Below are 27,606 nucleotides of genomic sequence, written 5' to 3'. Positions count from 1 at the left end.
TGGAGGCCAGTGGAGGGATTGGCAGAGGGGGGTGGCAGAAGCGGAGCGGTTGGTGAGGTGGATGAGTCTGGCAGCCGTATTCAGGATTGACTGAAGCGGGGATAACCAGCGGCGAGGCAGGCCAGTGAGGAGGGAGTTGCAGTAGTCGAGTCGTGATATGATAAGGGAGTGGATGAGCTGTTTGGTGGTTTCTGGGGTTAGGAACGAGCGGATTTTGGCGATGTTGCGGAGGTGGAGTCTGCTTGAGTTTGTTAGCGATTGGACTTGGGGCTGGAAGGATAGATTGGAGTCTAGTATGACACCAAGTACTCTGGCTTGCGGGGTGGGCTTGATGGTGGCATGGTTGGGCGTGATGGAGAAGTCAGTGGGGGGTGGGGTCCGGGCTGGGGGGAAGACTAGGAGCTCGGTTTTGGAGAGGTTCAGTTTAAGGAAGTGGAGTGACATCCAATCTGATATGTCGTTCAGTAGGCTGGTGATTCGGCGGAGACTGAAGGGGTGAGGCGAGGGGTCGAGAGATAGATTTGCGTGTCGTCGGCTATACGGTGGTAGTTGAAGCTGTGGGAGTGTATCAGTTAGCCAAGGGAGGAGGTGTAGATGGAGAAGAGAAGGGGCCCAAGGACAGAGCCTTGAGGGACCCCAACAGAGAGGGGGGAGGTGGTAGTGTATCCTTTAGATCCCCATTGGAAAAATGCAGTCGCCACTGGATCCTTGGACCCAATCGGTGGGTTTGTAGGTAGCAGGTGCATTAAGAGGGGGGGAGGACCCGGAGGAGGATCTTAGGTCTCTTGCTTCCTCACGAGTAGATTCATGCTCATAAGAGGAGGATGGTGAAGTTTGCTCCTCCAGAGGTTTCAGGAACAAATTGCCCCTGGAAGATGTGGACGACCTCCTTAAAGTTATCTACAAAACCTTAGAGATCGAGGAGGAGGATGTTTGCCTATCTAAGCATGACCTCATGTATCAAGGTTTGCATGCTAGAAAGACTAGTGTCTTTCCAGTCCATAGTTCCCTGGTTGATACCATTAGGCAGGAATGGGAAAGCCCTGAGAGGAGACCCTTTTTCTCAAGTAACCTTGAAACGAGGTTTCCTTTTTAGGATAACGGGTCCCAGCAATGGAACAAGGTTCAGAAATTAGACACCCCCTTATCTAAAGTTTCTAAAAGGATGGACTTAGCATTTGAAGATATGGGGGCCATGAAGGACCCTATGTATAAGAGGGGTGAAGTCTTACTCCGCAGGGCCTGGTATTCCACTTCCATCAGCTTTAGGCCAACTTTATCGTCTACCTGTGTCACCAGAAATCTGGAATGCTGGCTTACCCAGTTAGTCGCATCTTTTGGCAGGAACCTCCAGGCAGCAAATTGTGAAATATAGGGCAGCACAGTGGCTAAATGGTTAGCACTTCCATCTGGCAGTACACGGGTTGTTGGTTCGAATCCCAGCCACGGCACCACCTGCTTGGAGTTTACATGTTCTCCCTGTGCCTGCATGGGTTTCCTCTGGGTACTCCGGTTTCCTCCCACACTCCAAAGACATGCTGGTAGGTTAATTGGCTGATGTCAAAATTGTCCCTAGTATGTGTATGTATGAATGTGAGTTAGGGACCTTAGATTGTACGCTCCTCGGGGGCGGGGACTGATGGGAATGTACAATATATATGTAAAGCGCTGCGTAAACTGACAGCACTATATAAGTACCTGAAATAAATAAATAATTTCCTTTGCTGTTTAAAGCAGTTGGTTTCCTTGTGGATGCCTCGGCCAAATCAGTTAAGCTAGCGGCTCAAAACTCTGCCCTAGTGAATTCAGCTAAAAGGGCATTTTGGTTAAAAACCTGGGCAGGGAACTCAGCATTCAAACTGCACCTTTGTGCCTTACCCTTTATTGGTGATAATCTTTTTGGTCCAGGTCTCGAGGAGGCTCTGGAATGTACAGCCCATAAAAAGAGGACATTCCCAGAGAGTAAGAAAAGGTTTTACTCTAGTAGGGTTTTTAAATTAAACCTTTCAATACGACCCCCACATATCTACAAGTTACGTACTAAATCCGGCAGTATCTCCTCTCTTCCTCGTGAAGTCCTGGGTATTTTTGAAAAATTTTATTCCACCCTGTTAGCTCCCCCGCAACCAACTTCTGCTTCCTTAAATGGCTCATGGCTTGATTCTATACCCCTCCCTGTTCTCTCACCCTCTCAGATATCCTCTCCCAATGCCCCATGCACTTTGAAGGAAATATCCTGTGTGATTAGCGCACTCAGAACTTCCACAGCACCGGCCCTGATGGGTTCACGGCCAGTTATTATAAACATTTTGCTCCTACATTGGCTCCCTCTTTGATGTCATTATTCAATGATGTTTTGCAGGGCGGTAGGTTTCCTGAGGAGATACTCTTGGCTAACCTGTCTCTATTACCTAAACCCCTGAAAGACCATCATTTACCTCAAAACTATAGACCAATCTCAGTGATGAACAATGATCTGAAATTATTTAGCCACATTCTGGCAGATCGGTTGGCCCCTATTATCTCCTCTTTGGTCTCACCGGACCAATCGGGATTTATCCCAGGCAGACTTATCACGGACAATATTCCTCTCACATTAAATGTTATTTAGGACGCCAATTTGCATTCTAAAGAAGTTTTGTTGCTGAGCTGGGACATTAACAAGGCCTTTGATAGTGTCCTCTGGCCATACTTGTTTTCATTACTGCAGAAGATGGGCTTTAGTGATGAATTTCTGTCTGGTGTACATGCTTTGTATGACTCCCCCCAAAACAAGAATAAGACTTCCAGGCTGCAATTCTGTATTTTGTACACTAGGCGGAGGTACCCGTCAGGGTTGTCCTCTTTCACCCTTATTATTGGCGCTTGTTTTGGAACCCTTGGCAATTGCAATAATCACACTCAGACATTTCTGGTTCCCCATTATTGGTTCACATTTCACAATTTGTATGTATGCAGATGATGTTATGCTTTTCCTTACTAAACTGTTGGTGTCATTGCCTGACTTCTGCTCATTATTGAATGACTTTGTAACAGTATCAGGTCTTACTGTAAATTTTACTAAATCAGTAGTTCTGCCTATTAATGTTCCTGATTCCCTGGGTGCATCTCTCCGCAATTCTTTTCCATTTCGTTGGGCCACAGATCAGATTTCATACCTAGGTATAAACCTCACCCCCAGATACTCAAAATTATTTGCTGCTAATTGGCCACCATGTGTGTCACGCCTCTCACCTCTATTGAAGATCTGGCATGGATCCCCTATCTCATTCTTGGGCAGAGTCACGGCAGTAACAATGAATGTCTTCCCTAAATTACTTTATTTAGATCACTCCCAATCCCTGTCTCATAAACGTTCTTAGATCGCTTTCAATGGATTATTAATAATTTTATTTGGCGTAACAAACGCCCTCGTTTTACTTCATCGGTCCTCTACCGGTCACAATGGGTGGGAGGCCTAGGTCTCCCCAATTTCTGGCTTTACTACCTGTCAGCCCGTTTCGCATAGCTATCACAATGGGTGACTATTACTTCCCAGGTCCCATGGATCAGATTTGAATCTCAGTCTATACATCCTTTCTATTTACCACGTGTATTATGGTCCAAAATACCCCCCCCCCCCCGCTCGTTATTGCTCTATAACTCCATTGTTGCCCAATCATTGATGTTTTGGTCCCGTTATAAACTTAAATTGAATCTTGTCTCCTCTGTCTCACCAGGTTCATCATTTTTTGGTGACCCAAATTTTATTGCAGCATTCTCATCTTCACAGGTATTCCGTTGGTGGTATGATAGGTCCTTTATTAGGTCATCTGACTTTCAGAGAGGAGGATCTTGTATCACTTTTGAGATGCTACGCATACTTTTTGGTATTCTGCTTTGTGAATATTATCATTATCGACAGATTAAATATTTTTTTAATTCACATTTTGGTCTTACGTCTTCATCTCCGATTTCATTTTTTGAATGTATTAGCCGTGACTCTCCTAGGGGCAGGGGTCTTATTTCAGATTTGTATCGCCAATTTATGGTTCCTTTCTTTCCCTCACCCCCTCTTTATAGACAGAAATGGGAGGCTGATAGTGATGTCACTTTTTTTGATGAGGATTGGGATTCCATGGTGGATAATGTGTGTAAGAGCTCTAGATCTTTCTGTCCGTGAGACGGCCCTCAAAGTAATAACCAGATGGTATCATACCCCATCTAGACTACACGCCATGTATCCAGGGATGTCCCACCTTTGTTTCTGGGGCTGTGGCCTTGCTGATACTCTAGTGCATATATTTTGGGCCTGCCCAAGCCTCTCATTGGTGTGACGCAAAGGTTCTGAAGTTGCCTCTGCAGTGGCAGGTGCTGCGGTGCATCTGTCTATGCAGTCCTGCCTACTGGGAGCCCCTATCTCGGGAGTTCAGACTGAGGTTATGAGGCTAATACATAGCATTTGTATATCCACCCTATGGGCTATTGCCCTCCATTGGAAATCCCTCACAGTACCGTTGACCACAGTTCTGCAGAGTTGATGCGGTGATGCTCATGGAGAGAATTCATTATACTCTATTGGATAAGATGCATTTTTTGACAGAAAATGGGAACTTTGGAGAACTCACAGGCATTTACTAGATCAATAAGGACCATTTATGCTTTGATTGATTGAGTTACTTTGTTGATCGTTTTATAACTCTGCCTCCCTCTCTACCTATATTGCTCATGTACTAAATTTCTTTTCTCTTTTTTTTCTTTTCTCTTTTTCCCTTTATTCTACATAATTTCAACTTTGAAATGAATACTGCAGTTGTTCCTTGTTTCTCTTGTATATTCTATTTGAAGCTGTAATGCCATTTTGAAGTCTATTTCTTAAAAAATAAAAACGTTTGTAAACAAAATATATATGTAGTATAATTCTACAATTTTTGCAACTAACAGCTCAATGCTGTTAGCTAAACCTTCTACCAATAGCTGGACAACAAAATAACAAACGGATCACCCTTTCATCCAGCTGTGGTCTAATGCTGTTTAATGCCCATGATACCCAGCCAAGCATAGCCTCTTTGAACAATGCATACACTTACCAACTGCTTATATCTGCAGGCTGACATCTTCATCCCAATAGTCTATCCTTGGCCTGACTCCTCTATACAACAGATGTTTAATATCCTGTTTTTTGGCCTCTTTGGCTTCTGAAGATGTTCACTGCTCCCCCACATTTTCCTTGGTAGCCCGAGTTGGGCCTGCCCAGGACTGTTTTCTTCCCGTCCATTTATATCCCAGTGACATAGACAGATGGACAACCTACCTGTTTTCACATCATGGCCTTTTGGCCTCCTGACCTGTTTTGTCAGACATTTCTCTCTTTACTAACCTTGCTTCTTCCTCTTTTTTCCTTTCTTTCTCTTATTCCTGTCCCAGGGGTGATGATCTCGCCATGATGCAACACCTACAATCAGCTTTGCATCTGTCCTTTATCATGGCTCCAATAAATATACGTACCCTGAATGTTCGGGGAATAAAAAAATGAAGGCCTTCAAATCCTTTGCCTCTGCCAAAGCACATGTGGTGTGCCTGCAGGAGACTCATTTCACTGCCAGCCATATGCCAAAATATCTCAGCTCTTCCTACCCACAGGTTTATATGGCTTCTGCCGCAACTAAACACACAGGTGTACTCAAAGCTTTCCACTGCTCTACTCCCTTTACACCCAAGGCAGGGATCTGGGACCCAGAGAGCCATTATATTTTCTAATGGGTCACCTCCTTGACCTCAGAGGTCACTATAGCTTCATACTATGCAGCAATTGTAATTATAACTCCCATTTGCTACAAGTAATAGATTCCCATAAATTAGGTACACTTTTACTATGTGGCAATTCCAATCAGCTAGTTTATCCCTTTTTAGACAAATCCCCCTGTGACGGAGGAAAGGCAGGACAGAACACACAGAGAGGATGACCGATGCACAAAGCTTTATTGAGACAAACAGACGGCAGTCCTTCAATACGGGGGGTGGCAGACAGGGTGGATTTGCCACTAAAGGGTAACGAGGGTCCCCACCCACTTATAGTCCACTAGGAGAGCCAAGGGGGTGTCCCTGTAACAGGGGTAGTCCGACACAGGAGAGGGGTGCCTGGAGTCACCACCGTAACAGTTCAGGTAACAGTGGGGAAGCAGGTACTCACGGAGAACAAGGGGTTCAGTCCAGGCAGGGGATAGATCCAGGCAGATTCACGGGGACAGCCGAGCAGGGATTCCAGGCAGCACATACAGTCCAGGAGATGAGGAGGAGGACGGGGAGCTGGCGCTCAGCACAGCCTTACCTCTCACACACAGCCAGGAGAACACACGGGGGGGGGGGGGGGGGGGTTTCCTTGCTCTCTCTTAAGTATTGAGCTGGTAACCGGATACTTCCTGTCGGGTTACCATGGCAATGGGTCCTGTCCAGAGAGTTCAGGAATTTGGCATGAGGGGGAAGGGAGGAGGGGTCCAGAGTAATTTAATTAGACCATTTGGCCAGTGACACAGGGGACAATTGGAACAATACAGAGCAGGACTCTGAGGGCATGTGATACAAGGCATTAATAAGGGGATTAATAATTGGCAGGCTCCCATACCGTGACACCCCCATAACCTCTTATCCATCCACATCCTCCTTCCAGCAACAACTCCAACAACGCTCTCTCATAGACACATGGCAAGAAGCTAACCCAGCTAGAAGACACTATACATACTACTCATATCCACAGAAAACTTTCTTCCACATTGACCATAAATTTCTGACTAGAGGTATGTCCCCAGCCCTCCTATCCTGAACCATCATACCTTACCCCTGGACTGGTCACAAAGCTGTCCTCTTGACCTTCTCCTCCTTAGTACCCCAACAAACTAGCACTACATGGAGTCTAAATGGCCCACCCATCCCACAGACTGGACATTGGACTAGCCATCAAAGAATACCTGACACATAACACAACTGATGACATCTCTCTCCTGACCTTTTGGGAAGCCCATAAGTCTGTAATTAGAGGAGCCTGTATCAGCCAAGCCTCACATCTCAAGAAAGGACAGCGAGCAATCCATCACCGCTTAGAAACCTCATTTCACCAGGCCAACAAAGCCTTCCAATCAGACCCCTCACCTTCTCATAGATTGTCCTGGACAAGTCCAGGCTAGAAATAGGTGTTTTCTTGACAGAATCAGATGAAAAAATTCTACGCCAATCCAGGCATGAACATTATATGAACGCAAACAAACCTGACACTTTTCTAGCCCTGGGACTGCGAACCTCAGACCACACACACAGACTTGTCCATTTAAAGATTACAAAAACTTCACACACCAGCCATCCTAATAAAATATTACAGGTCTTCCACAAACATCTAGCAGAATTATACTCTGAGACCGGCTCCTATGATGAATCGCAGGCCACTGGACTTTTCTCAAGCCTATCTCTACCAACACTCTCAGCTTCTCAATGTTCTTCCCTGGAAACACCTATTACAGAACTTGAGGTCCCGAACTCCATCAAGTCCCTAAAGTCTAATAAGCGGCCTGGCCCAGACAGCTTACAGCCCTATATTCCAAATATTTACTAACCTCCTTCCACCTTTATTGGTTAATGCATTTAATGCCTTACTCAAAGGTTATTCTTTCTGCTCAGACTCCCTAACAGCAGTCATTTCTATGCTACCTGCACCCCAATCAGATCACACCACATGGCTTCATTACACACCAATCTTCCTTCTTAACTTGGATGTTAAAATCCTAGAAAAATCCTATCTGCATGGCTGAACTCCATCATAGGCACCTTGATACACAAGGATCAGATGGGTTTTAACCCCCCACTGCCAAGCCGAGACCACAGAGTGATTTTGCTAGAACATGCAGCTTGCATACGCCGCATACCCGGCTGTTTCCTTTCCTTAGACATAAAAAAAGCCTTTGACTCCAATGGATATCACCCCTTTACACCCCCCCAAGGGCTTACTTGAGGTACGTGGGTTACAAGTCAGACTTTATTTCCATACAAAGGGGAATGAGGCAAGGCTGCCCCTTGCCCCCCCCCCTCCTTTTCTAGCGAATGAACCTTTAGCACAGCTGATAAGAACTAACACAAATATTAAAGGATTAGAACTTGGCGGTCATCATCATAAGTTATGCTTTTTCTCTGATGACAATCTCCTCTTCATGTCTTCTCCTTTGATCTCAGCACCCAACCTTCTCCAATGCCTGGACCAATTTGCAGTGATTTCGGACCTGGTTGTGAATCCCAAAAAGTCTACAGCTCTTAATATCTCTCTACCCTCCTTAACTGTGTCACAACTACAACGTCCTCCACCCTTCTCTTGGTCCAGTCAATATATTCCAGATTTAGGACCCAAGCTGATGGCAGACCTCAATATTCTATATTCTACTAACTACCCTCCTATGTTAACACACCTTACCAATCTTATGACATCCTGGTCCAAACTACCCCTCTCATGGATGAGTTGTATCACGGTTGTAAAAAATGACAATTCTTTCCAAAATATTATATCTTTTTTGGGTCCTACCCATATATATACCTTCCTTTTTCCTCTGCATATTAGTGTCACGGCACCACTTATGTATGGGGCACTATTAAACTGCATCTGCTCAGGTCTATCCGTACCTCACCGAAACTTAGAGTGGTCTGGGGCTTCCGAACTTTGCAAAATATTTCCAAGCTGCACATCTTGCTCAACTCCCTAAATATCATGCAGTAAAAGTGACCCCCCCCCCATGTGTCACTATAGAGTCAGTAGATTGTGACCCCTTATCAGTTGCCAATTTACTATGGCTACACTCCAGAGACCATCGCTCACTCCAACACCCAATTACTCAACACTACCCATCTATCTGGGACAGTCTAAGTTCTGATACACCTTACAGTCACCCCATAACCCACTCATGGCATACCTCCTCCATCCAGGCTTTTATCCGGCATGGACGCCTCCATCTTCTTTTCATGCTTGTCCTAGAGCTAGTCTAGTTCAACACCAGACTCCTTTATACCCTTCCAAACCCTATGTGACTCCCACAAAATATCTAGACCTGAAAGTTTTAGATATCTTCAGATCAATCACTTTTGTTCCTCCTACTTACACACCAACCCCCTCCCTCCCAGACATGACAAGGTTTGAACACGTATGTAAATGTGACCCCCATGTCAGAGGTTTGATTTCCACCTTATATACACAGCTACCAGCTCCACCACCTTACACTTCATACCATATACATCCAAGTGGGAATGGGATTTAAATCTACATTTGGAAATCCTCCCAAAATATAGTAGCCATGGAGACTAACCACAAAACTCTCATGCTCTGGTAAAAAAGAAAAAAGTCACACAGGCGGTGCAAACACCTAGCGCATTATCCAAGCTTTATTTAAAAAAAAAAATAAAAAAGACAAAAAACATAATCACAGAATATGTACATGAAAAAGCCTAAAAAGCCACAGTGATGGCCCAAACTGATGTCAGAGAGTCCGACTGGTTGTGCTGTCAGCCTGCTGATGCATTTCGGGGACGTGTCCCTTTCCTCAGAGCTGACGCTGACAAGAGTTGATGCCCTAATATATATATGTGTGACCAGTGCTGCCTATAGGAAAGACCTCTCCCCTCAGGTACCTGGTCCCTGCCCAGATTACTGCATTCATTCCATACTAATCCCTGACTTGTTTCCATGGCTGCTATGAAGCAGTTACCCACCTTCACATGTGGTGCCCATCATCAGTGCCGCCTAACAGTGCCAGCTCATCAGTGCCGCCTGTCAGTGCCCACCAGTGCTGCCTATCAGTGACTATCCGTTCCCATCATCAGTGCCGCCTAACAGTGCCAGCTCATCAGTGCCGCCTAACAGTGCCAGCTCATCAGTGCCGCCTAACAGTGCCAGCTCATCAGTGCTGCCTCATCCAATAAGATAAAATGAGCGCTGGATAAATATAGAAATGGAGCAGCTGGCATGAAAGGTAAGAACCTCAAAACCCTCTAATCAATAATAAATAAAACACACGCAGCGCTAAAGGTATGAAAAAAATGTAAAATCATAAATATCATGAATGAAATGTATCTAGATACAATGGATAATATAAAAGTGACCAACTATGATCTCCATATCAGTTATAGTGACATAAATAAATGCACGCACTGAGGAGTATGGTGGAGTATAGATGTGATAAACGTCCCAAGTTGACGTTTCAAAGTGCATACATGAAATATAAAAACGGTTAGTCTCTAATCCGTGTAATCAGTGCCGCCTATCAGTGCCCATCAGTGCTGCCTATCAGTGCCCATCAGTGCCGCCTCATCAACGCACATCAGTGAAGGAGAAAAATGACCTGTTTGCAAAATTTTATAATAGAAACAAAGAACTTTTTTTTCAAATGTTTTGCTCTTTTTTTGTTTATAGCACTAAAAATAAAACACCCAACGGGGAGTAAATACCACCAAAAGAAAGCTCTATTTGTGTGAAAAAAAATTATAAAAATTTCATATGAGTACAATGTTGCATGACCGCGCAATTGTCATTTAAAGTGCGACAACACTGAAAGCTGAAAATTGGCCTGGTAAGGAAGGGGATATAAGTGCCTGGTAGGCAAGTGGTTAAGGACCCCACTGGCACCTTTTGGGGGGGTAACCAAAATTGGCAGGTACCCGCTCCCACTTCTGCTGCAATCACCTAGGTGATCAGAAGCGGACATTGTCCTCCCCCCTCCCTCCCTGTAGTCTTCTGGGACACATGAAAGGTCCTAGAAGACTACAGGACCATTCACAAAGCACAGAGATACTCGCACATGCTCAGTGGGCACCCGGCTATGAAGCCGCAAGCTGTCACAGCTGGGTGCCCACACTGAAGATGCCGGCACTGGAAACACATAAAACTATTATCTCTTTCCAATAACATCTATGAACAAGAGAAGATATGGACCCCACAATTCCTCTATATACTCCACAATTCTCCCATGTGGACACCTCGTAAGTGGTTCTCCAGTATAGACTCCCAGTTTGGGGAGCTCATTTAGAAGAAGCCGTCAGCTAGAATCAAACTCACTACTCTACAGTATGGTGAAGACCAAGGAGGCCTAGCAATACCAAATGTTAGACTTTATATTATAGCTGCCCAACTTCAACATCTTACCAGGTGGGACTTAGTAGACACATTAGATCCCATCCATCGGTTGCTACTTCCATCAGATACAGATTTCACATCACTCTCACACTTGTTAATGGGCTTCAGATGACACCAGTGGGAAAGGCATGATCTCTCATCTATTTATTCCCGTCTTTTGACTCTTACCGAAGACTTATAGAAAGAAATGGGAAACAGAGAAAATAAGAGAGAGTGGTGGGAGGTGATTGTGACCTCCATACCTCTCATCTCTCTGTCCTCTTCACAGAAACTCAGTCATTTCTTTTGCATAGATCTTTCAGGACTCCAGCTCAATTGTTCAGCTAGGACAGGAGGGATTTCCCCTTATGACCCCAATTGTAGTGGTGTTGTCGAGGATTTGATACACGTTTTGGAGATGTCCAAAATTATTCAAAAAGTGGAACAATATGACCAGTATTGTAATGTTGGTGTTCAATATTCCTCGGGTGTGCCTCTTGGTCTCAATAGAGGAGGAATTATTTACACCTCCTCCTATTACAAGTCATATAGCAATAGTGAGGCTGCTTGACCATAAAAAATATCCCGATCTTGGCTATCATCTCAAACTCCCAGCAGACAACAGTGGATTGAGCAGGTGATCTCCACATTAACATGTGAAAACTAACTTACCAACATTGTAATTCTCCCAGGAGATGTATGTCTGGCAGCACTGGCTGGATACTCCTTGCTCACTCCTAGTTAGTTCTTCATAGGCTTTTAAAATCTTAGCTCTTTTAGCCCCATAGAAGGAGAACGGCCAGTTGTATCCTACTGAATGGTGACTACATGGGAGACTGATACTTGGGGTATGATCCTGTAGACACGGGCCTCATTGAACGGTGTCAGCTTTCTATGTACAGTTGTGTTCAAAATAATAGCAGTCAGACATCACTAACCGGATCAATCACAGTTTTTGGTAGAAATTATATTTCTACATGGCAAATAATTTCCTAGCAGGTGTAGTAGAGTAATAGAAATCCAACAGACCCAAAAATCATGACATGCATGCTGCTGATTCTGTGTCATTGAATCACTCATTGAAAGGGGCGTGTTCAAAATAATAGCAGTGTGGAGTTCTATTAGTGAGGTCATTCATTCTTTGATAAACAGGTGGCAATTATTGCCCTTATTTAAGGAAGGAAGGCAGCAAATGTTGTACATGCTGGTTACAGTGCATTTCTCTCTGAAATTCTGAGGAAAATGGGTCGTTCCAGACATTGTTCAGGAGAACAGCGTACCTTGATTAAAAAGTTGATTGGAGAGGGGAAAACATATAAAGAAGTGCAGAAAATGATCGGCTGCTCAGCTAAAAAGATCACAAATGCTTTAAAATGGCAACCAAAACCTGAAAGACGTAGAAGAAAGCGAAAAACTACCATTGGAATGGATAGAAGAATAGCCAAAATGGGGCGGACTCAGCCAACAATCAGCTCCAGGAAGATGAAAGAAGGTGTGACGTTCCCTGTGAGGACTGTTACAATTAGAAGACGCCTATGTGAAGCCAAGCTATCTGCAAGAAGTCCCCGCAAAGTCCCACTGTTGGAAAAAAGACGTGTGCTGAAGAGGTTACAATCTGCCAAAGAGCACATTGACCGGCCTAAAGAGAAATGGTGCAACATTTTGTGGACTGATGAAAGTAAGATTGTTCTTTTTGGGTCTAGTGGGCGGAGACAGTTTGTCAGACGACCCCCAAACACTGAATTCAAGCCACAGTACACTGTGAAGACAGTGAAGCATGGTGGTGCAAGCATCATGATATGGGGATGTTTCTCATACTACGGTGTTGGGCCTATTTATCGCATGCCAGGGATCATGGATCAGTTTGAATACATCAGAATACTTGAAGAGGTCATGCTGCCTTATGCTGAAGAGGAAATGCCTTTGAAATGGGTGTTCCAACAAGACAACGACACCAAACACACCAGTAAACGGGCAACATCTTGGTTCCAGACCAACAAGATGGACGTTATGGAGTGGCCAGCCCAATCCCCGGATCTTCATCCAATAGAAAACTTGTGGGGTGACATCAAAAATGCAGTTTCTGAGGCCAAACCAAGAAATAGAGAAGAACTGTGGAATGTGGTCCAATCATCCTGGGCTGGAATACCTGATCACAGGGGCCAGAAGTTGGGTGACTCCATGCAACACAGATGTACAGCAGTTCTCAGAAACAGTGCGACTACAACCAAATATTCATGAAGTCATTCAAAGGAAAGCAAAATCTTCAAACATTTCTCAGTTTATATAGTGAATGTTGGAGTTTGTAAAGAAGAATACAAACACTGCGATTTTTTTGAACCGTCTAATATTCACTTTTCTTCCATTTTTTTAGAGGAACAACACAAATTTGATATATTTTTCTTCATGTTGTGATTTGGAATAGAATGTGTCGTGTTCCCAATGCATTTGTGTGGATGGAAATAAAAGCTATTAGAAGGATTTTCAGCTTTAGTCACTTTTATCATCACACTGCTATTATTTTGAACACAACTGTATGTACTGGGGGGAGTTACTTGCCGTGTACAGCTGAATTGTTCTAGGCTGTTTCTTCTTTTCTCTGTTCATTTGTTTATAAAAGGTAAAAGTGACACCATAGACAAAGCAAGTTATTGTTCTGTATGATCTGTAACAGTGCCACAACTGCCTATACGTGAGAATGTATGACTCCATTGTCTGGGCTGAATGTTGGGAATACTGTGCGCACTTAGAAACTTTATTAATAAAAGCATTTGATTAAAAAATACTGTAGATAATGCTGTACATATTCTTTCTATTCATAAGATATATTTAGTAATGAACATTAAAAATAGAAAGCAACTTTATGTAGCCCTTTATTATTATTATTATTATACAGTATTTATAAAGCGCCGATAGTTCACTCAGCGCTGTACATTACAAAGGGGGACAGAACATGTGACAGAACAATACCAATACAATGCAAAACATGAGGGGATCGAGGGCCCTGCTCTTTCGAGCTTACAATTTAGAAGGGATGGGATAGTGGTACAGGAGGAGATAGCTGTGGGGGATGGAGTGGTAGGAAGAGTGGAGGAGGTCGGTCAAGATAGCAGGGGGTAGGCTTCCATGAAGAGAAGGGTTTTCAGGGTGCGCCTAAAGGAGAGGAGAGTGATAATCTGATGGGTTGGGGAAGTGAGTTCCAGAGGATGGGTGACACCCTGGAGAAGTCCTGGAGGCGGGCATGGGAGGAGGAGACCAGGGAACTAGAGTGAAGAAGGTCTTGTGAGGAGCGGAGTGTGCGTGCTGGGCGGTACTTGGAAATTAGGTCAGTGATGTAGTTCGGGGCAGTATGGTGGACAGCTTTGTACGTCAGTGTTAGGATTTTAAATTTGATCTGTTGCGCAATCGGAAGCCAGTGTAGGGATTGGCAGAGGGGTGTGGAGGTCAGTGGAGGGATTGGCAGAGGGGGGTGGCGGAAACGGAGCGGTTGGAAAGGTGAATGAGTCTGGCAGCCGTATTCAGGATCGACTGAAGCGGGGATAGCCAGCGGCGAGGCAGGCCAGTGAGGAGGGAGTTGCAGTAGTCAAGTCGTGATATGATGAGGGAGTGGATGAGCTGTTTAGTGGTTTCTGGGGTTAGGAACGTGTGGATTTTGGCGATGTTGTGGAGGTGGAGTCTGCATGTTGCGGAGGCGGAGTCTGCATGTTGCGGAGGTGGAGTCTGCATGTTGCGGAGGCGGAGTCTGCACGAGTTTGTTAAAGATTGGACTTGGGGCTGGAAGGATAGGTTGGAGTCCAGAATGACACCAAGTACTCTGGCCTGCAGGGCGGGTTTGATATTGGCGTTGTTGGATGTGATGGAGAAGTCAATGGGGGGTGGGGTTCGGGCTGGGGGGAAGACAAGAAACTCGGTTTTGGAGAGATTCAGTTTAAGGAAGTGGAGCGACATCCAGTCTGATATGTCGCTCAGTAGGTGTGTGATTCGGACGGAGACCGAGGGGGTGAGGTGGGGGGTTGAGAGATAGATTTGTGTGTCGTCGGCATAGAGGTGGTAGTTGAAGCCGTGAGAGTGTATGAGTTGGCCAAGGGAGGAGGTGTAGATGGAGAAGAGAAGGGGCCCAAGGACAGAGCCTTGAGGGACCCCAACAGAGAGGGGGAGTAAGGGGGAGGTGGTAGCATTATAGGTAACGCTGAAAGAGCGTTGTGACAGGTAGGATAAGAGCCAGGAGAGAGCAGAATCTCTGAGGTCGAGGGAGTGTAGTATTTTGAGGAGGAGGGGGTGGTCAACTGTGTCGAAGGCCGCAGAGAGGTCAAGGAGTAGGAGCACTGAATAGTGGCCATTAGCTTTATATAAAATTCTTTTTTTTTTTTGTACAGGTGGATTGATGAACCAAGTTTTCGGTCATGTTGATCTTCATAAATACAGCTGAGTCACATGGAAAACAAGACATATGGATGTCTTAATTGACTGAAAGTCTTTATTGCAGCTCACTGGAGGATTCACACGGGATACAAGTCATATCTGTGTTCTAAAAGTCATGGTTTGGATCCTCTTCCACATTGATCCAGCCTCAGAGGACAACAGGAGAAAAGTAATTTCAGTGTTCTGGAAGTGACAATGACTTTACAATAAAGTCCAACTAAGTATAAATAAGAGGAGTCATTTCAAACTACTTCTTATTTGGAGATTTTACAATGGAAAGAAAATATATCACACACCAGAAGGTTCACAAGGGAGAGAAGTCATATCGGTGTTCTGAATGTGATAAAGCTTTTACACGGAAGTCAGATCTTATCAGACACCAAAGGATTCATACTGGAGAGAAGCCATATCAGTGTTCTGATTGTGATAAAGCTTTTACACAGAAGTCACATCTTACCAGACACCAGAAGATTCACACTGGAGAGAAGCCATATCAGTGTTCTGAATGTGATAAAGCTTTTACATTGAAGTCACATCTTATCACACACCAGAGGATTCACACTGGAGAGAAGTCATATCAGTGTTCTGAATGTGATAAAGCTTTTACTGTGAAGTCAAGTCTTATCACACACCAGAGGATTCACACTGGAGAGAAGCTATATCAGTGTTCTGAATGTGATAAAGCTTTTACAGATAAATCACATATTATCCCACACCAGAGGATTCACACTGGAGAGAAGCCATATCAGTGTTCTGAATGTGATAAAGCTTTTACATTGAAGTCACATCTTATCAAACACCAGAGGATTCACACTGGAGAGAAGCCATATCAGTGTTCTGAATGTGATAAAGCTTTTACTGTGAAGTCAAATCTTATCAGACACCAGAAGATACACACTGGAGAGAAGCCATATCAGTGTTCTGAATGTGATAACGCTTTTACTCAGAAGTTAAATCTTATCAGACACCAGAGGGTTCACACTGGAGAGAAGCTATATCAGTGTTCTGAATGTGATAAAGCTTTTACATATAAGTCAGATCTTATGAAACACCAGAGGAGGCACACTGGAGAGAAGCCATATCAGTGTTCTGAATGTGGCAAAGCTTTTACATATAAGTCAGATCTTATGAAACACCAGAGGAGGCACACTGGAGAGAAGCCATTTTAATGCTCTCAATGTGACAAAGTTTTATAGTTAATGCCAGTCTAATCTATCACCGGAGGTTTCATAAATTTCTGCATTGATTAAATTCTGGAAGAAAAGGAATATTAAAGAAGTTTCAGGTGTCACAGGTTTGTTTCACATCCCCAATGTCATCCCACAAGCTAGAGAAGAAGGGAAAAGTTAAAATGTTACTTTAAAAGAAACAAACTAAAATCTGTGAGCAAACTGGAATGTAATGATCGGATGAACTGAGTTTAGTGCTTATGTCCATCAAGCACACAACTAGAAGGGATTTGAATATTTTATCTTTTGACATTTTTTGATGGGGGAGGGACTGATGGTTGTGTTATTGGTCTTGATGGAGAAGTCAGGGAGGGGGCACAGGCTGGGGGGGAATACTAAGAGCTCAGATTTGTTAAGATTGAGTTGGAGGAAGTGGAGTGACATCCATTCCGATATGTCGCTTAGTAGGTTAGTAATGAGAGAGGAGACTGAAGGGGCGAGGTGAGTAGTAGAAATATAGATTTGTGTGTCATCAGCATAGAGATGGTACTTAAAACCATGGCAGTAGGGGAAGGAGGTGTAGATGTAGAAGAGTAGGGGTCCAAGAACGGAACCTTGAGGTACCCCTATGGAAAGAGGGAGTGAAGAGGAGGAGGCAGAGTTATAGTTAACTCTGCTCTCTCCTGGTTCTCCTACCTATTGCAGAGCTTGTTCAGAGTCTTGGAGGCCAACTGAGTGGAGTTTTTTGAGGAGAAGGGATTTGTCAACCATATCAAAAGCTGCAGAGAGGTCAAGTAGTAAGAGTATGGAGTAGTGGCCATTGGTTGGGATGAGTACGGAGTAGTGGCCATTGGTTGGAATGAGTATGGAGTAGTGGCCATTGGTTGGGATGAGTACAGAGTAGTGGCCATTGGTTGGAATGAGTACAGTGTAGTGATCATTGGCTGGGATGAGTACGGAGTAGTGATCATTGGCTGGGATGAGTACGGAGTAGTGATCATTGGCTGGGATGAGTACGGAGTAGTGGCCATTGGTTGGGATGAGTACGGAGTAGTGATCATTGGTTGGGATGAGTACGGAGTAGTGGCCATGGGTTGGAATGAGTACGGAGTAGTGGCCATTGGTTGGGATGAGTACGGAGTAGTGATCATTGGTTGGGATGAGTACGGAGTAGTGGCCATGGGTTGGAATGAGTACGGAGTAGTGGCCATTGGTTGGAATGAGTACGGAGTAGTGGCCATTGGTTGGGATGAGTACAGAGTAGTGGCCATTGGTTGGGATGAGTACGGAGTAGTGGCCATTGGTTGGGATGAGTACGGAGTAGTGGCCATTGGTTGGGATGAGTACGGAGTAGTGGCCATTGGTTGGGATGGCTACGGAGTAGTGGCCATTGGTTGGGATGAGTACGGAGTAGTGGCCATTGGTTGGGATGAGTACGGAGCAGTGGCCATTGGTTGGGATGAGTACGGAGTAGTGGCCATTGGTTTTAACAGTTAGTAGATCATTAGTGAGGTTTAGTAGGGCAGTTTCAGTGGAGTGTAGTGAGCGAAAGGCAGACTGTAAAGGGTCAAGAAGGTTGTTGTCGGTGAGGTGGGAGGAGCTCAGGCAATTGTAGACTAAGCGTTCTAAGAGTTTAAAAGTAAACAAGAGCAGGGAGGTGGGTCTTAAGTTGTTCAGGTTGGTGGGGTCCAGGGAGGATTTTTTAAGTATGGGAGTGATGTGCGCATGCTTTAGAGGTGAGGGGAATACGCCGGTAGAGAGGGAGAGATTGAAGATGTGGGTGAGGGAGCAGATGAGGGAAGAGGGGGGTGACCGGAAGAGTCGAGAGGGGATAGGGTCCAGGGGGCAGGTAGTGAGACGGGCTTCTGAGAGAACCTTAGTGACCTCTTCGGTAGTAGCAAGGTCAAAAGAGGAAAGTGTTGAGGGAGGTTTAGTATAAGGTATGCTAAGTGGGATGGATGTCTGTGCAGTGGAGATGCCCCTATGAATTGCATCAATCTTGTTTTTGAAGTGATTTGCAATCTCGTGAGCAGTGAGTGAGGTACTGCGTGGAGGTGGAGAAAGTAGAGAGTTAAAAGTAGAGAAGAGACAACGAGGACTGGATGACAAGCTATTGATGAGAGTGACAAAGTAGGCTTGTCTGGCAGCATGGAGGGAGGAATTGTATGTGAAGAAAGCAGATTTATATCGGGTGAATGCTTGGTGAGATTTGGTTTTATGCCACATTCGCTCCAGCACACGACTATGTCGTTTAAGATCTCTGGTGTTGTCAGTCTGCCAAGGTTGTAATGGGCGAGGCCTGATGCTTCATGTTAGAGGAGCAAGTGAGTCTAATGTGGATGAAAGTGAACTGTTATAGAATGCAATGGCCAGGTCAGGGCAGGACAGGGGAGAGATTCTGTCATAGAGTTGGTCAGTTGCAGAGTGGAAAGGAGAAGGGTTCAAGTTGTGATGGTTTCTGCAGGTGATTGCTGCTTGGAGGGATAAGTGTTTGATGATGAGGAGACTGTGAAGGTGATGAGATTGTGATCATAGAGAGGAAAGTGGGTGTTTGTGAGGTTGTAGGATATCATCTCATGGATGACAACCTTTTAGGCAGGTCTGCGACTGTGACACCAGCTAGAAAGAAGTCTTTGTTCAGTGAGAAAACAACATCCCAAGCTGATGCAGACCTTCCAATACTGAGTTACTGCTGATTTAGGGGATGTATTCAGCAGTAAAACGTAAGCCCAGCTGGCCACTTGTGTTCCATGTGGTTCTGCCAAATGGGATTCCATCAGGTGAAGATCAGAAATCCTTGTTCCATGTTTTCTCTTTCCAGCTATTACTCCTCTCCATAGACTAATCACACAATACAACTGCCAGAGATCTGAACTTACAAAGTGCTGAGTGTGCGGTCATATTCCTACCACTTCTTCCGGGGGACTGACATTCCTCTGATTGGGGTTCACAATAATCACTCTGAGTGCACACATCTCTTTTTGCTATAAAGTTTGTAAAGAAAACTTCTTCTCCCTGGAAATATTACAACGTTGGCACCAAAGTGTAACTATGGGCAAAATCAGTAATGACATTAATAATGAAATCTGTCATTAGCAGAGCAGGTTTTGTTTTTCTGAGTCTCCCATTGTTTTAATTTTTTGTTGTCCCTCCCAGTAGATTGTTTTTTTTTTTTGTACTTCCTTTTGAAGACTAAGTGTTTAGGGAAAAATGGCAGTTGGAGGGGTTGGGGCAAATCCTATAACACTGCTGGGGATGCTCACAACTGTCAGTTGTCATTCATATGGGGGGTTGGACCTTATAGAGAACCTGTTGCTGTAACTGCTGTAGAAGCGTTAGCTGAAGTTGGGCTTTACTTGTTGTGTGTCTTACTTATTACACAGGTCTGCGACTAAAAAGCTGTTTGATTATTTTCATCTAATTTCCATGTATTTTGGTGTGCTGAAAACAAATAAAAAAATATTGAAAAAAAATAAAATATTGAAAAAACTCTTAGACGTCATGATTTGCCACAAACTGCAAAATTGTCTTCAAATTTATAAAAAAATAATAATTTTTCGGTTTTTTTATATTATGGGTTTTTAACCAAATTTAAAGTCCAAATTACTATTAATTCACATAAGTGCATTTAAGATATAACATGCCAAAAAAACCTTAAAGGGGTTGTCCAAATTATGTAAAAAGAAATATAGCACTGTAAATCTGATGGTCAGCAATATATACATAAGCTAAGCAAGTTTTAGGGAAACAAATTCTATTTCCTCATTTCCCTAGTTCTCTTCTGGCCCTTTGTTGTTATTTGCTCTTTCCTCTGGGGAAATGCATCTATCTCCTATCTCCGCTCTTAACTAGGAAAACGCATTGACTCCTGTTAAATTCAGAACAAATGGTGTATTTATATTTGTGTATGTTGACCATTCCTCACCTCCAGCTGCACTCAGGTTTACGACTGTAGCCTGTTCCCAATGAAACATCCCCCACTATTCATGTGATCCTTATCAGCTTCTAATTGGGGTGGAGTTGAATGCTCATTTGAGCATCTCCCTATAAATTTAGATCAGCTCATGGGGGGAGATCACTGATGGGGGGCACAGTCTCTGATGGGGGTGCTGCTTCTGATTGAGTGCTGTGTTGAAGGAGTGGGATGCAGTTAAACACAGCAGTTGAACTAAAGCAGGAGAACTTCAGCAGCAGGAAGACACAACAACAGCAAGAAACTCTACTGCATGCTGGACAGACTGCAAGCAATCACCCCGGGAAACATCTCTTACATGCCTGAGTCCCACTCCATGTACCTTTATATAATACGCCCCTCTTCTCCTTATCATATTACTATCCTCTGTTCCCAAATCTCATTTCTTTACCCCTCTGCTCCACCCCAAAACTTGTACATCTCCCCCTCATTGCTATCATCTCCCTACTATTGCTCTCATCACCTCCCCAAAATGCCTCTTCCTCTCCTCCTTCTCATTTTCCTCTCCTCCATTCCCAAAATCCATTCACTATATCCCTCTGCCCCTCCCAAACAATTGTATATTGTGTCCTCACTGCTTCCTTCACCCCTCAACGGCACCCACCACCTCCTCCTATTACTCCACTCTCCCACTGACCCGAACACCTCCACTAGTAGTTTCTCACGCTCCTGCACATCCCGCTCCCATGCCACCTTTCTCACCCTTCTCCTCCTCCTAACCGCGGGAGACATCTCCCCCAATCCTGGCCCTCCACCACCTCCCTCACCCGCACAACACCCTCCCACCTCCATGTCCCGCCACAACCCCCACAACTTAGTATCTGTCCTCCTGCTCCCTAAATCTCCCCCCCTGTTTTCATGTGCACTCCTGAACGCCCGATCAGTGTGCAACAAGCTTACCGCCATCCACAACCTCTTTGTTTCCCGCTCCCTCAACCTCCTAGCGATCACAGAAACCTGGATCCAGCCCACTGATTCTATCTCCCCTGCTGCACTCTCCTACGGAGGTCTCACCTGGACCCACTCACCCAGGCCTAACGGTCGTAAAGGTGGTGGGGTTGGTCTGCTCCTGTCACCACAGAGCACCTTCCAAGTCCTCCCAAACCCCCCCTCCCTATCCTTCTCCTCCTTCGAGGCCCACTGCGTCCGACTATTCTCCCCAACCCCCCTGAAGATTGCTGTGATATACCGGCCTCCTGGATCCATATCCTGCTTCCTGGATGACTTTTCCTCCTGGCTACCCTTCCTTTCCTCTGAGCTACCCACCATCATCCTTGGGTATTTCAACATCCCTGTCAACCTCAACAACCTGGACACAGCCCGTCTCCTCCACTTAACCTCCTCCTTTGCACTTGCACAGTGCATACAATCCACCACCCACTCCAACAGTAATATCCTTGATCTTGTCTTCTCCAACCGCTGCGCTCCCCACAACCTCACTAAAACCCCCTTCCCTCTCTCTGACCACAGCCTTATTACCTTCTCTATCTCCTCGTCCTCCAACGCCTACCCCTCCAAATGTCACACTACTACCAGCCGTAACCTCCGCAACCTTAACCCTGCCCCCTCCACTCTGCAACTGATCAACTCCATGACAGCATCCTCCCCCTGTCCTGCCCCGACTTGGCTATGACTGCCTACAACAACACGCTGTCAACAGCCCTTGACTCACTAGCGCCTCTAACCACACGCAACATCAAACCCCGACCGCTCCAGCCCTGGCACACTGATCACACCAAAACCCTCAAACGACACAGTCGTGCCCTGGAGCGACTATGGCGCAAAACCAAATCCCAACACGCCTTCACCCGCTACAAATCTGCCTTCCACACCTACACCTCCTCCCTCCACACAGCCAAACAAGCCTACTTCCTGACCCTCATCAAGGCCCTCTCCTCAAATCCTCACCGACTCTTCTCCACCTTCAACTCTCTACTCTCGCCACCCCCACCTCCACCCAGCACCTCACTCACTGCCCTTGAGATTGCCAATCACTTTAAAAACAAGACTGACACAATCCGCAAGGACATCGCCGCAACTCACATGCCCTCTCAACCTGTCCCCTCTCACACAGCTACCCCCTCATCCTCCCTCCCCCTCGACATAACCAGCAGGGACTTCGTTGCTGCTCAAACTCCCTCCAACCCCGTTCCCCTTCACTCAGCTACCCCTTCATCACCCCTCTCCCACGGCCTCACCACTGCTCTGACCTCCACTTCCCCACCCTACATTCTTCATACTGAAGCTCCCCCAACACTCCGCACCTTTGACCTTACTACCATCGAGGAAGTCTCCAAGATCCTCTCTGATGCCCGCCTCACCACCTGCCCCCTCGACCCTATCCCCTCACAACTCCTACAACCTCCCTCCCCCTCCATCCTACGCTCCCTCACCCACATCTTCAATCTCCCCCTCTCCTCCGGCACTTTCCCCTCCCCTCTGAAACATGCACACATCACCCCCATACTTAAAAAGCCCTCCCTGGACCCCAATGACCCGAACAACCTCAGACCCATCTCCCATTTACATCTAAACTCCTTGAGCGCCTAGTCTACACCCGCCTATGCTCTCACCTCAACGACAACAACCTCCTCGATCCCCTACAGTCCGGCTTCCATCCCCTACACTCCACCGAAACCGCCTTACTCAAACTCTCCAATGACCTGCTAACCGCCAAAGCTAATGGCCACTATTCAGTGCTCCTACTCCTTGACCTCTCTGCGGCCTTCCACACAGTCGACCAACCCCTCCTCCTCAAAAAACTACACTCCCTCTGCCTCAGAGATTCTGCTCTCTCCTGGCTCCATCCTACCTGTCACAACGCTCTTTCAGCATTACCTATAATGCTACCACCTCCCCCTTACTCCCCCTTTCTGTTGGGGTCCCTCAAGGTTCCATCCTTGGGCCCCTTCTCTTCTCCATCTACACCTCCTCCCTTGGCCAACTCATACACTCTCACGGCTTCAACTACCACCTCTATGCCGGCGACACACAAATCTATCTCTCAACCCCCCACCTCACCTCCTCGGTCTCCGCCCGAATCACACACCTACTGAGCGACATATCAGACTGGATGTCGCTCCACTTCCTTAAACTGAACCTCTCCAAAAGCGAGTTTCTTGTCTTCCCTCCAGCCCGGACACCACCCCCCATTGACTTCTCCATCACATCCAACAATGCCACCATCAAACCCGCCCCGCAGGCCAGAGTACTTGGTGTCATTCTGGACTCCAACCTGAAAGGATCTAGATAACTTCCATTTTGTATTTTGTACGCCATTTTAAGTATTAAGTATTAAGTTAGCTTTTTGTAGAGATATTAGAAGTTTAATGAAACTGTTTTCAGTTGTTCAAGGATGTATCAACAGAAGCTAACATGACCCTGACAATGTTTTTGTCTGTCTGTTTTCTCTAAAAGTTAGCCAAAACAATTTGTACCAAGAAATGTATATGTCATGTTTCATGTAGTTAGCTCATGATGGAAAGTTACAAGTTACAGTTTTGAAACTCGCTCCCCCCTCCCTTATTATTTTCTGTATCCTATATAATCTTATTAATGTCTAATAAACTTTGAACATCTCTGAACATAAGCTGTCGTGATTTCCGTGTTCAAGGGGTGTTCCCAGAATTCTGCTGATAAACCAGGAATCTCTCCACAGACCGGGGGTCTCTGAGGGGATAAGAAAATCATTCCTTTCAGTAGGTAGGCAGGGAGACAGGACCAGGGCCACTCTGAGGCCCCTACCCTCAGTCACTGAACCTTTCAGTCATATAGCCGTGGACCTAATAGGGCCCTTGAAATGGCCTAGTCCCACAGGCAAGAAGTATATCTTGACCATTGTCGACTACGCCACCCGATATCCGGAAGCCGTAGCACTGAGAGATGTGCAGGTAGAAACAGTTGCTCAAGCCCTGCTGCAGATCTTTACTCGGGTAAGATTTCCTCGGGAGATCTTGACCGACCAAGGCACGCAGTTCACAGCCGAGCTTACCCAACAACTTTGAAAGTTGTGGGATCAGACCACTCTACAGCTCTTCCTACCACCCCCAGACCAATGGGCTCTGCGAACGGTTTAACAGTACGTTGAAAAAGCTCCTCTGAACGTTCACCATGTCAAAAAAAGACTGGGAGCGGCATCTCCCCCACCTCCTGTTCGCCTACTGAGAGGTACCGCAGGAGTCCACTGGGTTCTCTCCCTTTGAGCTGCTGTATGGCCTGAGGGTTCAGGGACCCCTGGATCTCCTACACGAACACTGGGAGGGAGCAGTGGCCGAGGAGTAGACCTCGGTGGTGGCCTATGTGCTGGAGCTCAGGGAGAGGCTACAATGGTTGATGACCCTAGTACGAGACAACCTTGAGGCCGCCCAGAGCAGACAGAAATGATAGTACGACCGGTCTGCCTGAGACCGAACATTTCACTTAGGACAGAAAGTGTTGGCCTTGAAACCAGTCAGGCATGACAAATTACAGGCTACCTGCCAGGGCCCGTACCAAGTGGTGGAGCAACTCTGTGATACCACGTACATTGTAGCTAGCTGTTCGAATGGAAGGATCGGGTGAACCTTCCATGTCAATATGCTGAAACCATTCATCGAACGACAGGAAGACAGTGTAGCTGCTATTTGCGCTCCGGCTACCGATGACTCAGAAATGCTTCTTCTGCTGGGGCTGCCGGGGGACGGACAGTCCCAGCTGAGTATAGTGGATATAGATATCAGCACACGGCTGCCTCCCAAGGCGCAGGAACAGGCCCACCAACTGCTCCAAGAGCACCGGGGGCTGTTCTCATCTCTGCCCGGTTACACCACCACAACTGCCCACCGGGTAGGCATGCAAAGGTCAGGTCCCCCTGAAGCAGGCAGCTTACCTAGTCCATCAGAGAAGAAAGGAGAAGAGAGATTAAGGAAATGTTAGATTTAGGTGTGATAGAACCCTCTGTCCCTGGGCCTTCCCAGTAGTCCTGGTACCCAAGAAGGACAGAACCGTCCAGTTCTGTGTGGACTACCACGGGCTCAATGACCGGACCGTGACTGATGCATACCCCATGCCCCGGATAGATGAGCTGCTGGACCAGATGGCCAGAGGTAATTTTCTTACCACTATCTATCTCTGCAAGGGATACTGGCAGATTCCGCTGGATGCGGACGCGGTACCAAAGTCGGCATTCATCACCCCATTCGGCTTGTACCAGTCCAGGGTCATGCCATTTGGGATGAAGAATTCCCCGGCTACCTTTCAGAGAATGGTAGATAAGCTCCTGGATGGACTGCAGGACTTGTCCTGCGCCTATCTAGATGATATAGCTATCTACAGTGATAGTTGGGAGGATCACCTCCGACACCTCAGGGAAGTGTTTGATCGCATTGGGCAAGCAGGGCTGGCCATCCGACCTGACAAATGCCATGTTGGAGTGTCCAAGGTCCAATATCTAGGTCATCAGGTAGGATGTGGAAAGCAACGACTGGCACCGGCAAAGGTGGAAGCGGTAGCAGATTGGCCCACTCCCCAAACCAAGACCCAGGTCCTTGCCTTCCTAGGCACTGGGTGGTACTACAGTAAATTCATCCCCAACTACAGCGCCATTGCTAAACCTTATTGGATCTGACCAGGAAGAATCTTCCCCAACAGGTTGTGTGGTCCCCAGAGTGTGAAACAGCTTTCCAAAAGCTCAAACATGATCTGATCCATGCTCCCGTTTTGGCTGCTCTTGACCCTTCCAAATGGTTTTATGTTCACACAGATGCCTCCACCTTTGGATTGGGTGCTGTTCTGAGCCAAATCGGGGACAACGGGAACGGCCATCCAGTGACCTACCTAAGTAGAAAGTTGTTACCCCGGGAGGTGGCCTACGCTTCTGTGGAGAAAGAGTGTCTTGGCTTGGTATGGGCCCTCAACAAATTGCAGCCCTACCTGTACGGGCACTCATTTACCGTACTCACTGATCACAAACCCCTAGTACGGCTAAACTGGGTCTCTGGGGACAATGGTCATCTGCTGCGGTGGAGCTTGGTCCTCCAACCCTATAACTTTACCATCCAGTACCGACCGGGGAAGCAAAACGCCAACGCGCATTGGTTGTCCCAGCAAGCCGAGTTGGAGAAGTAACCCTCTGAACTGACCAGCCCCAAGAGGACCCGTTTGAAGGTCTTGCCAGGTCTGGCGGGTGTTATACAATGGGGGGGAGCCTTGTGATGAACCGTCCCTTTGTGATAACATTTTGCCCTTTCTGTTTCAGTTTTCTCCCCTTTGTAAAGCTGTATATGTTTAGCAGATGTTATGTAGACAGACATTCTACACTGTTTGTTTAGGGAAATGTGACCTTGTAGTCTTTCACTTGTATAGAGTTCATACTGTATTGTTGGGTTGTAGGGTTTTGTTGTGGGTGGGTAAAACCTGGTGCCAGGCTGTCTGGTGGGGTTGGGGGTGAAGCTGTATATACTGAGCTGTGTTCAATAAAGATTGATTCATTTCACCCTACACGAAGTTCCGACTCATGGTTTGGGATAGCAGGGAAGGATTGGTTTTGAGCTCTAACACCTGCCTTGGCAGAGCACTATAAGACTTGCAGGACAAGGGGACCATTGGCTGAGACGCATCGCTCCGCACGAGGAAGCCCAGGCAAAACCGTTCCGCCACATACACTCAGGGGGCAATCCCCCTTTCCTGCATAATGACACAGGGCAGGACAATCTATACTTAGCAACAGAGACACACCAACAGACAGTCGCATCAGGAAAGAGGGCTGCTGGAGACACCCCCCACCAAGCCAATACACACAAACACATACATCCCATAATAGTTTTCTCCCAAGCCAGAAAAACAATAGAACAATGGGATGCAACCACATGGCATTAAACAATGAACAACCCCCCACCCCAATATTAGGACAGATCCCCTGTACCCCTAACAGGCACAGGGTGACT

General features: G+C 46.1%; 1 protein-coding gene and 1 pseudogene across 1 annotated transcript in view; one reads left to right on the top strand and one right to left on the bottom strand.

The window, feature by feature from the left end:
• LOC149469378 (uncharacterized) overlaps positions 1–27,606 on the bottom strand; it is a 68,614-nt gene that overhangs the window by 32,830 nt on the left and 8,178 nt on the right. The gene's annotated exons all lie outside the window — the stretch shown is intronic.
• The window catches only part of LOC149469377 (uncharacterized), a 74,304-nt pseudogene continuing 62,327 nt past the window's right edge, over positions 15,630–27,606 (top strand).

This window comes from Staurois parvus, unplaced genomic scaffold, assembly GCF_062004578.1.
Source record: "Staurois parvus isolate SC_StPar_1 unplaced genomic scaffold, SC_StPar_1.0 ptg000072l, whole genome shotgun sequence".
NCBI classification, from domain to species: Eukaryota; Metazoa; Chordata; class Amphibia; order Anura; family Ranidae; genus Staurois; species Staurois parvus.
This window is presented reverse-complemented; position numbering and strand designations above follow the sequence as displayed.